This window comes from Heloderma suspectum, chromosome 2 (assembly GCF_057233095.1).
Source record: "Heloderma suspectum isolate Gila_16-S chromosome 2, 16-S_ref, whole genome shotgun sequence".
Classification (NCBI taxonomy): Eukaryota; Metazoa; Chordata; class Lepidosauria; order Squamata; family Helodermatidae; genus Heloderma; species Heloderma suspectum.
Genome location: NC_139459.1, coordinates 247,233,923 through 247,248,716, shown reverse-complemented (window position 1 = coordinate 247,248,716; position 14,794 = coordinate 247,233,923). Strand labels below are relative to the sequence as shown.

At 43.4% G+C, this 14,794-nt stretch overlaps 1 protein-coding gene across 1 annotated transcript in view; it reads right to left on the bottom strand.

The window, feature by feature from the left end:
* Positions 1–14,794, bottom strand: part of STK10 (serine/threonine kinase 10) — a 104,103-nt gene that overhangs the window by 86,936 nt on the left and 2,373 nt on the right. The window lies entirely within an intron of this gene.

Genomic DNA, 14,794 nt, shown 5'->3' with positions numbered 1-14,794 from the left:
AAATCATGCCAAACCTCCACAGCGTGACAAAGAGATGCAAGGCCTGGACAGAAGAATTAAGCAGTGCAAATAATACTATAGTTGTAAATTAACTTAGTTTAGTTGTCAGATTTGCACTGTTGTTTAGGGAAATATATGAAGCAGTAACAATGGCAAACTTGGTTTCAATCAATGATTGTTTTAAATCAATGATTAAAGCAGCCATTTTCTTGCCAATTTAAATCACCATGATTTAACTCAGAGCACCGTGCACCTTGCTTAGAAGAGATGAGCTCCTTTTCAGTGCATATAATTTATATAAACCTAATCATGGTGTCTTATCTTTAAAAAATGTTAAGAACCGTTAACAATATTACCGTTATAATAAATTCAGCTGCTGACAGCTTTGAACTGAATCACACTTTCACATGAGCCAGAGAATGCAAGGAATGCTCAGAGCCTGGAAGGGAGCTCAAAACTATAGGTAGTAATTTACCTGGTGGCTGGGAAGAAGAACCTGCAAAAGCATTCTAGAATCAATCTGCACCTTTGGGAAAAAATCATATGGTGCCGCCCTTCTGTGACTTCCACTTCAGAATGCAGGGGAGGATCCTATCACTGAATCAGCTGTTAGAAATTCAGTTGTGTGAACCCCCTACCAACATTCTGAAGTGGAACAATCCCAGGAGGGCTGCATCACAATTCTTCTGGACCCCATGTAAATATGTTAGAGCACAGCACATCCATACAAAGCTTCCCCCCACCCCAAGCATACATTGCACACATTCATTGCATATGATCCTGCACGCCTCATGCACCCCAAGCTATGTCTGTGTTGACCTGCCACTCATCTGCACAACTGCAGGGGAGTGTAGGGGGGTGCAAAGTCAGCCCAAGGTTCTCCCTCCTTGCACCGTATGCCTTCCTGCAAGGAGCTACTTCCAAATCTTCAAATTTTGTACTGAATTTTGTACTGAAGCAATACAAAGAGAAAGCCCAAGGTCAGCCTTGCCCAATCTGGCACCCTCCAGATGTGCTGGACTACAATTCCCATCAGCCCCAACCAGCATGGCCACTGGTCATAGATGATGGGAATTGCAGGCCAAAACTTGGGGTAAGGAGAGACCAAGGTTGGAGGAGGTTGACCGAGGTTGGTGTGGCTTTTAAAGAGGATGTTTTTGAAGTGGAGCCAATTCTAAAGTCTCTGCCATCACAGAGATGTTTTTTATTCAGCAGAGCATTTCCTTACACAAAGATCACCATAACATACAGCCCATGGCCAATAACCACAAGCTAGAGCAACAGAATTCAATTTCTTATTTATGTGCTACAAAACACAAACTCACACATTCATTAAAAAAAGAGACATAAAGTGGTATAGCGACAACAAGCATGCTTATTTTGTCTTTAATAAATCCCATTCCACGATGAGTAAGGGAAAGAAAAAGTCCATAAACGTGCAAGCCACTATGTAAATTCCGGCTTGTGGACTGGGCATCCCACTCGGACATTACCTAAAGTGGGTACATGTCAGGAAGCCTCCTAGGCGAGCCTTCCCCAACCTGATGCCATCCAGATGTTTTGAATTACAACTCCTAGAATTCTTGACCATCAGCCATGCTGGCTGGGGCTGATGGGAGTTGCAGTCCAAAACATCTGGAAGGCACCAGGTTGGGGAAGGCTGGGCTACTCCGACCGGCAGTGTCACTCCAGGATTCCAGGCTACCTGGTCCTTGAACTGGAGATGCCAGATACTGAACCAGGGACCTTTGTGGCATGAAAAGCATGGGCTGTACCACTAAGCTATGGGCCCTCCTTAGTAAGAAATCTGGCCTGTAGCTGTGTGTCTGTATGGAAATCTAGGGAGAATCTTTGATCTTCAAGGGCGGACCACACAGACTTGCTAGATGTGTCCTAGTGACTTATTGCAATGGATTTCTTAGAGAGGAAGTAGACTGAACGGCCAGTGTGAGTCAGCGCAAGGGAATGGGGTTTAGACAGCCAACGCTACAGCTTTTTTTGGTTTTGTTTACTCTTTAACATGCCAGAAATGTGTCACATTAAGTAGGTCCTTGCAGCAGGATTAGCTCTCCCATGTCTCCCTTTCCTATTGCAAATCTGTTCCACCATGGCCAGCTTCTTTCAGTTGTGAGCTGGTAGTGCCCAACAAAAGTAGTGATGCAGCTGGGTCATTTTAGACTTTGGATGTAATGGTCTCATAGGCTGCTCCCGTCTTTAGGTGGCCACGTGTATTATTTCACTTATGTCAAAATAAATCAGCCCTGATGCATTTGGGGGCCTTCCTGCTCATTCTGCCAAGTGGGGACCTGCAGTTCGTCCCCAAAGTCCTTCCCTGCCAGCACTAAACTGGCCTTTTTCAGTGGCTCCTATGGTGGGGAGAGTGGTAGTGGGAAGGGTCCTGTTTACAAATGCAATTCCAAATGAAATATACTCAACAATGCAGGATTTCGGAGAGGCCCTCCCATGGGTGCACTTTCAGCCAGCAACCAGACCCCATCTACTCTTGCCTCTTTGGTCAACCTAGCATTTCCCTACTATTGCGAAACTGCATTTTTGGTTCTGAAAGTTATGTTCCAAAATCAGAGGGGAATCTGTTTGCCGATATCAGTAGCCCACTGGCCACAGAAGTGATGTGATGGGTACCGGTTACTGGCTGAAAGCTCACTTGAACAGATGCTTAAGGCCCAACTGGATATGGGAGGAGAGAATGTGGTATAAGAGCAGTCAACATTTTACTATCTGGTACAGAGAGAGGAAGATACCGGTGAGCTTTTTGCTTGTCATCATATAGTTTCTAAACCTGATTTTCTTGAAATTCAGTTGGAGGTGGGGTCATGTTGCTCAGGTAGGAAGACAGCTGGAGATATTAGTAGGAATTGAAGGTGACAAATGGGATGGAGAGATGAATGTTATCTCTAGGAAAGAGGCAACAAAGAGTCTTGTGGCACCTTAGCATAGGCTTTTGCAGAGATTGTCAACTTCATCAGATGCATGAAGTGTTAACCTTAAATTGGCAGATTTATATATACATGCTGGGTGCAGCCCAGGGTGTGGGGAGCAAAAAGTACAGACAGTGATGATTACCTTAACAGCGGCCACTGACAAAACACAGGGTGATAACACAGATATCATTGCAATGATGAGCTGATTAACATATGTAGTTTGATTTAAAAAAAACAAAACAAAACACCTTTGCATTTATTCAAACTACAGGAGTTGAATCTTTTGATGAATTGTACTTCAGCAATTTCATGTTAGTATCTGTCTTTGAAATTCACCAATTTAAAATTATTCACAAGAGTGTTCTCTTGGGAGGTTGAAATATCTGCCCCACTGGTTTCGGAACACTGCCATTCCTGATGTCAGATTTCTGTCCGTTTATTCTTTTGCCTGACCTAGATGGAGGGGGAAACCAAGATAGAGAGGCCCCACTATGGAATATTGTGCGTGTGTGTGTGTGTAAAAGTAACCTACTGAGTGATGGAAGAAAGAACAGAACCAGTGACAAATTCAAAAGAAACAATTGGAGAGATAAGAGCAACCTCAAGAATGAACTGTACCATGAAAAAGCAATTATCAAAGGGAGAACTTAAGAGGATGGAATAGTCAACAGTATTCAAAACTGCAGATAAGGATAGGTGAAAGGACCTTCAGTTTTACGTAGGAAACTAAGTGCAGTTTTGGGAGAATGGATGGGATAAAACCCACAAAAAACAGATGAAAGAGGCCAAAAAGAGAACTGCAAGATTAGTGTGGCATAGACATTTTTAGAAACAGGTACATATTCCCCCAGAAAGGTTGCAATGGTTTTGTAGAAGATGGCATTTCTACCAAGGGACATTCAGAAGGAAGCCTGAAGCAGGCTAGAAAGCATGCAGTAAGTGAATGTGGAGTAGTGGGTTACTACAAACATGATACCATAAAAACACAGCAAAAATGGGGGCAGGCTGTGCACTGTGGCATTATTATTTCTCCAGCTAGCTTAGTTTGGGATACAGAAGGTGAAAGTACTAGCCATGGAACAAAGCATTGGTTACACAACACCCTTTTGTGCGAGAGATTACTAAGACTGCTTTTAAGTTAACAGAGGAGGGAAAACATGGGAGAGGCAAATATCTATTGCCTTCTGGAAAACTGCCCTTGAATTCAAGACAAGAAGAATTGCATCCCGATTCACCTCGAACAGGCCCTCTATGAGCTCCCTGGGATCCTGTATCTCACTGTGAAGTATCTCACTGTGTCCTCTCAACTGGACAGGAAAATGAGAATGAAGTTCAAGGCCTAGAGCCACACCAGGCAAGAAAGACGTGGATTAACTCAGTCAGTTAATCAAACATTGCCATTTAAGCGTTTCAGACCTCACCTAATGCACACTTTAAACTCTGGAAGATTTGAAGCACCTTTTGGTATCAGTGTCAAGTTTGCATTTTCCCCTTAGAGATATTTGCCGAAACTTTACCATAAATGTCAAAAATCTCGAGCTTTCTGTCAGGCTGCTGCAGAAACAGGCTGAAAGCCTAGCTGTTAGAGCACAGGCTGGGCAGTCTGGGATTTAATTCCCAGGGACTATCACTGGCAGCCTGATGCATCCCTCTCTGGCCCAGTTCAGACCACAGTCATCTACAAAGACAGGAGCAACTTCCCAGCACATAGGAACATAGGAAGCTGCCTTAGACTGAGCCTTGGTCCATCTAACCCAGTACTGTTGACACTGACTAGCAGTGGCTTTCCAGGGTTTCAGGCAGGAGTTTTTCCTGCCCCACCTGGAGATGCTAGGAATCAAACCTGGGACCTCCATCATGCAAAGCATGAGCTACAGCCTCTCCTCATTCATTGCCCCAGTCTAACAGCCAGCAAGCTTCTCTTAATATTCATGCCTTTTGCCCTACCTTTATTGTTCAGAATCGGAGAACATCCAGAAGAATCATTACACACTGTTGAGCAAAATGGTTTTCTTTCTCCAATACTCCAAAAGCATGATGTTCAGAATTAGCCCCTGCTATGTTTAATGGCATGCAGGATGCAATTGGTTAGCAGTGTTTCCCACAGGAATTGAAATGTGTTCATTTGTTTTTTAATTTTCAATGGGGTGAAGGCTGAGGGGCAAGAGCCTTAGCCATTAGAGAAAGGCGGTAATGGCACCACAGTGTTTCACGATCTTTCTTTCATTTCATTTCTATACCGCCCAATAGCCGAAGCTCTCTGGGCAGTTCACAACAATTAAAACCAAAGAGCACATAAAAATATAAAATATATGAAACATTAAAACCACAGTATAACAATACAACCAGAATAAAACCAGAATAAAGCCTAGCAGCAATGCAGAGATTTAAAATACAGATTTAAAACAGCAACGCTAAAAGTCTAGAAAGCTAAAATGCCTGGGAAAATAAAAATAAACCTGGCACCGGAAGGAATACAGTGTAAGTGCCAGGTGAACCTCACTAGGGAGGTCATTCCACAGCTGGGGTGCCACAGCAGAAAAAGCCCTCCTCCTAGTAGCCACCCGCCTCACTTCCTTTGGCTCACAGAGAAGAGTCGCTGAGGTTGATCTTAAGGTCCAGGCAGGCACATATGGGAGGAGGCGATCCTTCAGGTAACCTGGCCCCAAGCCATTAAGGGCTTTGAATGTTAATACCAGCACTTTGAATCGGGCCCAGAAATGGACTGGCAGCCAGCACAGCTGGAAAAGTACTGGCGTAATATGAGCTTGCTGGCCAGTCCCTGCTAACAATCTTGCTGCCCTGTTTTGGACCAGCTGAAGTTTCCGGACCATTTTCAAAGGCAGCCCCAAGTACAATGCATTGCAGTAATCCAGACAAGTTATCAGAGCATGGATAACTGTAGCTAGGCTATCTCTGTCCAGATAAGGGCGTAGTTGGTATACCAGCCTAAGCTGATAAAAAGTGTTCTGTGCCACTGAGTTCACCTGTGCCTCAAGTGACAGTTCTGGATCCAAGAGCACCCACAAACTACAAAAGTGATCCTTTAGGGGGAGTGCAAGCCCCTCCAGAACAGGTTGAATATCATGACCACTTCGTTAGAATTAAGTTTTAATTAGAGTTAGCCACATTTACATCCTTCTTGTTTTCTAGATGTATAATTTTGCACAACTCCATTAAAAAACTTCTTGAATGAAGTGTGTTCATTTTTAGTCACTTCTCATGCTTTGGGTGGTTCCAGTCCATCTGTTGGTAGTTTACTAGTTCATTCACATCATCTTGCAGAAGGTGACTTCTTCCAAAACATAAAATTCTATTCATTGATGGAAGAGAACAATTAACTGTAATTTTTATGTTTGGAAGTAGATGTTGAATTCCTACTTTGTTCAGTCCAGGAAACAGAGCACCAAGATACAGCAGAAATGATTCCCTCTCCCCCAACTAGACAACACCACATCTGATATGTTGATCTTGTGGGGTGCAGAGTGTTCAGAGAATTTGTGGGCTGTACATTCCCCTGAAAGGTGGTGTAGGGAATTCCCCGAATTGGTTGAATTATTACATACTTCAATAATTATTTCAGATGTTTGATTTGTAAGGACGATTTTGCATCAAATGGAGGAGGAAGGTAAGAGGACAGTCATAATTACAATATAGGCAAAACGCTACGTGAAATTGAAGTTAGAGAACTGCTATAGTTTTGGAGGAGATGCATTATTAATAGAACAGAGGCCTTTATCAAAAACAGAACAAAAAAAAACAAAAGCAGCAGGAAGTTACTTCAATATACATTGTTTGCTGCAGAAACTGGCAGAGTCACAGACCACAGTACCGACCGACAGCATATCCTGTCCCCATCCTGTCACAGTCAATATATCAGGGGCGTAGGTGTCCTCATCAGTAGCCTCTGGAGCACAGCGATAGCATTTCACAAGAGGCACACAGATGCAGCACGATAACCTCTGCACGCTCTCTCTCTCTCTCTCTGCAAGGGAGACAACCCTTCCATGGGACAAACTAATGTTCAAAATGTGTGTGCGTGGAGGCTGTTTAACCTGACCCCTGAAGCAAGGGCTGATGGTGTGCAATCCAGTCAATATAGCCTTTTATAAAATTTTCTGCTTCACTGTTTTACAAGTGCATTAGATTTTAGCAGGTTATCAGCAGCTTGCACATGCAAGCCATTTTGTTAGATTGTGTTGCTTTCACATCCACGCCTGCAGAATAATTCTGCATATTGGACAAGCTGCCCAAGCATTCTGAACATCAGTTGGCCCAATAAAAGCATCACTAAATCGCTTTGCATTTCACCTACACAACTTTCTCTTGCCTGTTTTACTGCTTATAAAGTCCAATCCACATAAGACTGAGAGTCGTGCTCACCTTCTTGATGTTTCAGGGCATCTATTTATTGATGGAGGAAGGAAAAATAAAATGTTGGCGGCAGCAAGCAGAGTCAACTCCTTTGCTGTGGACTGAGGACTAAACTGCACATTACAAAGAGCATGGGTTCCCCCCCCCCACCACCTAAGTCAATTTACCCTGACCTCTTGATGGGCATTTCTCTGTCCCGACCTGTGGCAGCAATGTGGAATGTGGGCAGGGAAATGCAGAAGATTGTTGGCCTAACCCAGCTAGCTTACTTTAAATGGGTACATGGTTCTATTAATCTCCCAAGTTCTACAGAACTAAGGCCAATGGTCTGCAAAGGGTGCAAATAACCTATGATAAATTTAAGAAGAGATCCTAGTCATCTGTTTATAAAGATTGCCCTTGAAATAAAAGAAGATAGAAGATAGGCTAGTCACTTTACATACATCTGAGTGCAGGCTTCAGAGATCCTCTAAATCAGGGGTCGACAGAAAGCAGATCTCCAGATGTCTGGGACTTCAATTCCCAGTATTCCTAACCATTGGCCATGCTTCCAGGGGCTTCTGGGAGTTGAAGTCCAAAACATCTGCCTTCTGCCCACCCCTTCTCTAAATTACAGTAGATTACCGATGCATAGCTACTATGTTAAGATGTACAGAACTGCAGGACCTAAAATCCTTCACAAACAGCAATTGCTTTGAGTGGAATGCTGACTAGATCAATGTAAATGCATTGCTACTTAAGCTGACTTTGTTTTAGTACCCAGGAGTCCTACTCCTTGCCACTAGGTGCTGCTCCTGTCAGTTACACACTATAAAATGTCTCGAAATATATCTGAAAATAGATCAACCTGAAAAAACCAACGCTTCCTTTGATTCTTGTGTGTATCCACAAGCTAACCAGAAAGTCTGCCTTACTCCATATTGCAAACAGGTTTTCATGGTCTAGAGATAAAACTCAATTTTAAGGAGTGCTTTTAAAAGGGCATCATGTTGATATGGCTCAAGATAACATCTGGTGCTCTTAACCAATCAAACTAGTATTATTGAGCTGAGAAAAGGAGACACCCATTAAAATGGGTTCGACATTGCAATGGTACTTGACAATGAAACCATTTCACCACAGACTCCCACTTCCTTCCCTTTGCAAAACAGCATTTCTCTTGTACCCAGTTTCCGCAATTTGTTCCCAAAATGGGAGATGTGCTTTCTTCTCAAGTTTGCACTTGACACACACATAGGAGCGGAGGAGATGATGAAGCAAGAGACCGTCATTCTAACCTAGACACAGGCTGCTCAAATCCCATTGGCAGTATACATTGGGTCATTCATATGCCATGCAAGCAAAATAGTTTTCTGGATTCAAGCCTCTCTCTCTTGGAATAATTTATGCATCTCTCCCAGGGTCAATTATTGGGGAGAACTGAATGTGTGAGAGTTTTGAGGTCTGGGGTAAAGATTGGAAATGGATTGGCTGACAGTACAGATGCCACCCTCACCATGTCACTCAGAGGGCAGGGAGGGGCCACGCTGTCCTGTGTGACTGAAGACTTACAGCTCTCTAGGCTGTGGCTCACCACCAATGACATCACTAGGCACACACTCCAGCCTAGAGGCCTCCAAGCTTGCCATGGCCTTCTCTTTTCCCAGCAGGGCACACACTGTGGACTTGGAGCTGTCAGGAACACCTGGGTCCTTTCGGACCCTTCAGCTCCATGTTGGACTTCCAGTGATTTCAACCAAATGCCCAAAATGGTGCTGAAAACCTGACTGCCCCCAATCACTTACTTTCTCTCCCTCTCTCACACTCGGTATACCTGGAATCTGCTGGCAACTCAGAAGAGTTCGTTAACTCTATGCACACAAACTCTGCAGTTTTAAAGTTTTCATTTAAAAAGATTCCTCTGCTTATAGCCAATAGGAAATATCAACAATCAATAGCAATCATAGAAGTTATGGTCCCAGGGCTTACAGTCTGAAGGGGGCTCACCCATATCCATATGGAAGTTATGTTTTTCTGAACTTTCAAAGAAGGAGCACACTGGAGCACACAGATGAATCAATCATGTTCATAAGTGCAGTCCCAATTATCGTTCCAACTATCATAAGGGGCATTTTCATGACCAAGTGCCTCAGGAAGTACTAACAGTGGCAACAACTGCAATGCACAGAAGACTTTTTTCATGACCTCAAGGTGCTCATACACCAAAAGGGTAAAGGCAATAACAGGATTGGTGCTTGGCATTTCCATCACCTGGAGGACAGCTACAACAATGTGCATTTTTGTTAATTGCTGCTGCAACAGAGTTTGATTTTACTTTTTTTCTGCAACGGAATACCTAAAAAAAACACTTGCCTCTAAGCCACCCTGGGTTTATTTTATACAAAAAGGGATATAGTAATTCCCTAAAAACAACAACAACACAAAGTGTGGATAGTGGCACCACAGCCTCCTCCGGGATTTGGCCATTCTCCACCTGGAAGATACAACTCCACAGCAACTGCCCAGTTATGCAGCCCTCTGTAGCCAGCCCTGGGCATCACAAAAACCAAACATCCCCATTTTCCTACAGTAGTCTTGCTTATAGCCCAATCCTATGCACATTTAGTCAGAAGTAAGTCCCACTGTGTTCAGTGGGGCTTACTTCCAAATAAGTGTGCACAGGATTACACCCCTAATTTGTTAATTGCTAGTTTTAGAGTTACAAATAAATCCATTTCTAACCCAATATCTTAAGAAGGAGGGCCCTGCTCAGGCTTCAGTACAGCCCATGTCACACAATCCAAACTCAGCGCATTTAAATCCCATTGTTGTAATGGGGAAATGAACTGCAGGTTTAAGACTGCAGTCCTAGGCATAGTTATCTGGGAGCAAAACCCACTGAACAAAGTGGAACTTGCTACTGAGTGGACAAAGAACAGACTGCACTGAAAATCTCTCCCACTGAAACCTTTAGAAGTGCCCACCTTTGGCTGGATTTACAAAAAAAAAAGAACAGGAAAGGAGGTATCATAAAGAGGGCAAGAAAGGAGGTGGAGGAAATGGAAAAGTTTGATGGTGTACACTGAAAAGAGTGGAGGCTGGGTTCGTTCTGTTTGAACAATGAAGCCCTGGTCTGAAGAGAAATCAGATTTAAAAGACTACAAAGAGGAATGAAAGTAAGGATAAGAACTGTATACTGAATATGAAAAGAACACTGAAGGAACTGGGAAGGGGTGGATAATGGAAAATCACAGTGGCCATTTTTGCTATTAACAGGCTATGGCTGCAATCCTATAATTGGTTGCTTGGGATTAAGCCCCACTGAACTCAGCTGGATTTAACTCCAAGTAGACATACCTAGCACTGAATCCTGTGGCATCCTAAAGGCTAAGAAATGTATTGTGGCATAAGCTTTCATGGGCAGAGCCCACCTTGTCAGATGCTTACAATTACTGAGAAAATGGATAAACCTGAAAGCAGAGGTAAATGGGAGTGAGGAAGGCCAGTGAAAAGAAGTGATAACCTAGGCAGGAAATAAATCAGAACATAGTCCTTAAAGCACATTTGAAAGCAAATGCCATTTAAATGGATGTAACATGCCAAATTGTGGAATTGTTTAGTTTAGAAATGCTTCTGGGATTGTTTAGCTTAGAAAAAAGGAGAGTAAGGGGAGACATGATAGAGGGATACAAAATTCTGTACGGTGTGGAGAAAGTGGATGGGGAGACATTTTTCTCCCTGCCATATAATGCTAGAACCTGAGGTCATCCCATGAAGGAAGTTGGTGGGAGATTTAGGATAGGTAAAAGGAAGTACTTCTTCAAACAGTGTATAGTTAAACTATTGAATTTGCTACCACAAGATATAGTGATGGCCACCAGTTTGAATGGCTTTAAAAGGGGGTTGGACAAAATAATGGAGGACAAAGCTATCATTGGCTACTAGTCCTGATGGCTATATGCTACCTTGTACACCAGTTACTGGGGAACATGGGTGGGAGGGTGCTGTTGCACTCATGTCCTGCTTGTGGGTTTCCCATGGACAGCTGGTTGGCTGCTATGTGAATAGAATGTTGGGCTAGATGGACCTTGGTCTGATCCAGCATGGCTCTTATGTTCTTAAATACATATGTTTAATATTTGCTCTCAGAGTGACATATTATTCCAGCTGGTATCAGACAGGAGGTTTGGTACCTCTCCACTCACTCTTTTCACTATCTCATTTGCTCTTTTATTGCTGGGTGCAATACTTTTACAGAACAGGAGTAACAAGCTATGCCAAAGGACATATAAGAAACCAACAGATCTGGAACAAGGGAAGCATTTTTCTCCCACTGTTGCTGTGCGTCTTTAGCACTAGCAGGAGAAAACTCTAAATACAGCCTTCCCCAGCCTAGTGCCCTCTAGAAGTGTTGGATAACAACTCCCATCATCCCCAACCTGCAGGGCTGACCATGTTTGGGGTTGATTGGAGCTGTAGCCCAACACATCTGGAGGGTGCAGGTTGGGGGAAGCTGTATCTAGAAAGAGTGTATCCTTTTCAACAAAGACATCTGTCCATACCCACCACCTTTGAAGAATACCTGAATTTATGATAGCATGGCAAAGATAAACAATTTCCAGGTAGTTGCAACAACTTCTGAGTCCTACAATGGCATCCTCTATGTTGCCTTCATTAATATGCATGTTCAGTGCTTCCCTTTGGCAGCAGCTATCCATTTATCAAACTCCTCATCTGCATCATGCTGGGAAATGCTGCTCATTACTAGAGCTAATGAGACTCCTCAACTCATCCTTCTCTAGTTCAAGCAGCCATACAAATTCTTGTCTTCTAAAGTACCTGGAACATGCATTAATCATATGGCTCCAGACAGTATACATCCCAAGTATTCTTATCATATTGTGTCTAGCCAACATAATTATTGATGAACAAAGATTAAAATGCACTGGCAGAATAACCACAGCAGCCCTCTGCAAGAGTGGACCCCTTGCACATTATTTAAACCTGCCAACACATCTAGAAGGCACCAGGTCGAGGAAGGCTGATATAAGGTTTTGGAAAAGTGCATCCATAGCTGCACTCATCCAGCGCCACCACCTCTCCTTGCCTGTGCCTGGGCTCCAGCAAACGTCATTTGTCAAAACCCTTTCCTCAACCTGGCAGGCTCCTCCCTTGTGCTGTGAGCCTAGCTGGCCTCTCATTAGTTCCTAGTCACAATTACGGATAAGATCTGCAGAGCCAACTCAGTCTCTCCAAGATGTTCTGCCTGGCAAATGTTAAATCTAGCGCTGTCTTCAACAACAGACGCCATTCAGACCCTGAACTTTAAGACAAAAAGAAGTTAGTAAATAGTACTTTAAAAGGAAGTTTACTCTTCTGTGAAGTGCCAACATTTGGGTTAGACAGCAGCTTATCTGCACAGCATCTCCCTAATTAATGTAGCTGCCGATTATCATGAATTGGACTCACTGCGTCCATTCAGCTGAGCAAGTCAATGTAGTAGAGATGATTGTCAATGCTTCTGTCTAGAAATATCTGTTAAAAGGAAGCAAAGCTTGAAGAGGCTTGCTAAAATATACGGGGCAGAGCCACATTCTGGGGGCCCTGCCCTGAGGAGCTTACAATGTAAATGGGAAAGATGATTGATCGGGGGGGGGGGGCGCGGCGAAGGTGAGACACTGAAAATGAAGGTCTTCCTTAAATCTGCACTACCCCTTTAACCCAAGATTATGCCACACCTTCCTTCAAGGTACATAAGAGCCCTGCTGGATCAGACCAAGGGTCTATCCAGTCCAGCATTCTGTTCACAGTTGCCAACCGTCGACCACGAACCCACAAGAAGGACATGAGTGCAACAGCACCCTCCTGCCCATGTTCTCCAGCAGCTGGTGTACAGGCCCACTGCTTCTGGTACTGGAGGTAGCACACAGCCATCAGGACCAGTAGCCATTGATAGCCTTCTCCTCCAGGAATTTGTCTAACCCCCTTTTAAAGCCATCCAAACTGGTGGCCATCACTACATCTTGTGGTAGAGGATTCCATGGTTTAACTATGCACTGTGTGAAGAAGTGCTTCCTTTTATCTGTCCTGAATCTCCCACCAATCAGCTTCATGGGATGACCCCGAGTTCTAGTATATTGAGAGAAGGAGAAAAATGTCTCCTATCCACATTCTCCACACCATGCATAATTTTGTAGACCTCTATGATGTCTCCCCTTACCCTCCTTTTTTCCCAAGCTAAACAATCCCAGCTGTTGTAACCTTCCCTCATAGGGGAGATAGACATTCCAGGCCCTTGATCAGTTTAGTTGCCCTTTACTGCACTTTTCCCAGCTCTACAATATATTTTTTTAGGTATGGTGAGCAGAACTGTACACAGTATTCTAAGTGTGATTGCACCACAGACTTGTATAAAGGCAGTATGATATTGGCAGTTTTATTCTCAATTCCTTTTCTACTTATGCTTAATGTGGAGTTTGCCTTTTTTACAGCAACTACACACTGGACTGACATTTTCATCAAGCTGTCCACGACAACCCCAAGATCTCTTTCTTGGTCGGTCACTGCTAGCTCAGATCCCATCAGGTTACACCTGAACTTGTGATTTTTTGCCCCAATGTGCATCACTTTACACTTGCTTACACTGAACTGCATTTGCCATTTAATGCCCATTCTCCCAGTTTCGAGAAATCCTTTTGGAGCTCCTCACAATCCCTTTTTGTTTTAACTACCCTAAATAATTTGGTGTTGTCAGCAAACGTGGCCACTTCACTACTCACTCCTAATTCCAGATCATTTATGAACAGGTTGAAAAGCACTGGTCCTAATACAAATCCCTAATACAGACCCCACGATTTGCTTCCCTCCACTGGGAGAATTTACCATTTATTCCTACTCTCTGCTTTCTGTTCTTTAACTGATCCATAAAGAGGACCTGTCTTCTTATTCCATGACTGCTAAGTCTGCTCAGGAGTCTTTGGTGAAGGACTTTGTCAAAAGCCTTTTGGAAGTCCAAGTAAACAATGTCTATTGGATCACCCTGTCTACATGCTTATTGACACTCTCAAAGAACTCTAAAAGGTTAGTGAGACAGGACTTACCTTTGTGGAAGCCATGTTGAAGCCCTTTTTCAGCAGGGCTTGTCCTTCTATATGCTTACTAATTTTACCTTTAATAATGCCTTCAACCAATTTACCCGGAACAGATGTTAAGCTAACTGGCTTGTAATTTCCTGGATCCCTTTTTAAAAATTGGTGTTACATTGGCCATCTTCCAGTCCTCTGGTATAGAGGTTGATCTTGGGGACATATTGCATATTTTGGTTAGAGGATCAGCAATTTCATATTTGAATTCTTTGAGAACTCTGGGATGGATACCATCTGGGCCCGGTGATTTATTTGCTTTCAATTTATCAACAAGGTTGAGATACAAGGAACACACAACCTACATATATGATTAACAGAGCGCTAGCATGCCCATCCAGAAAGAGGACACTTGGT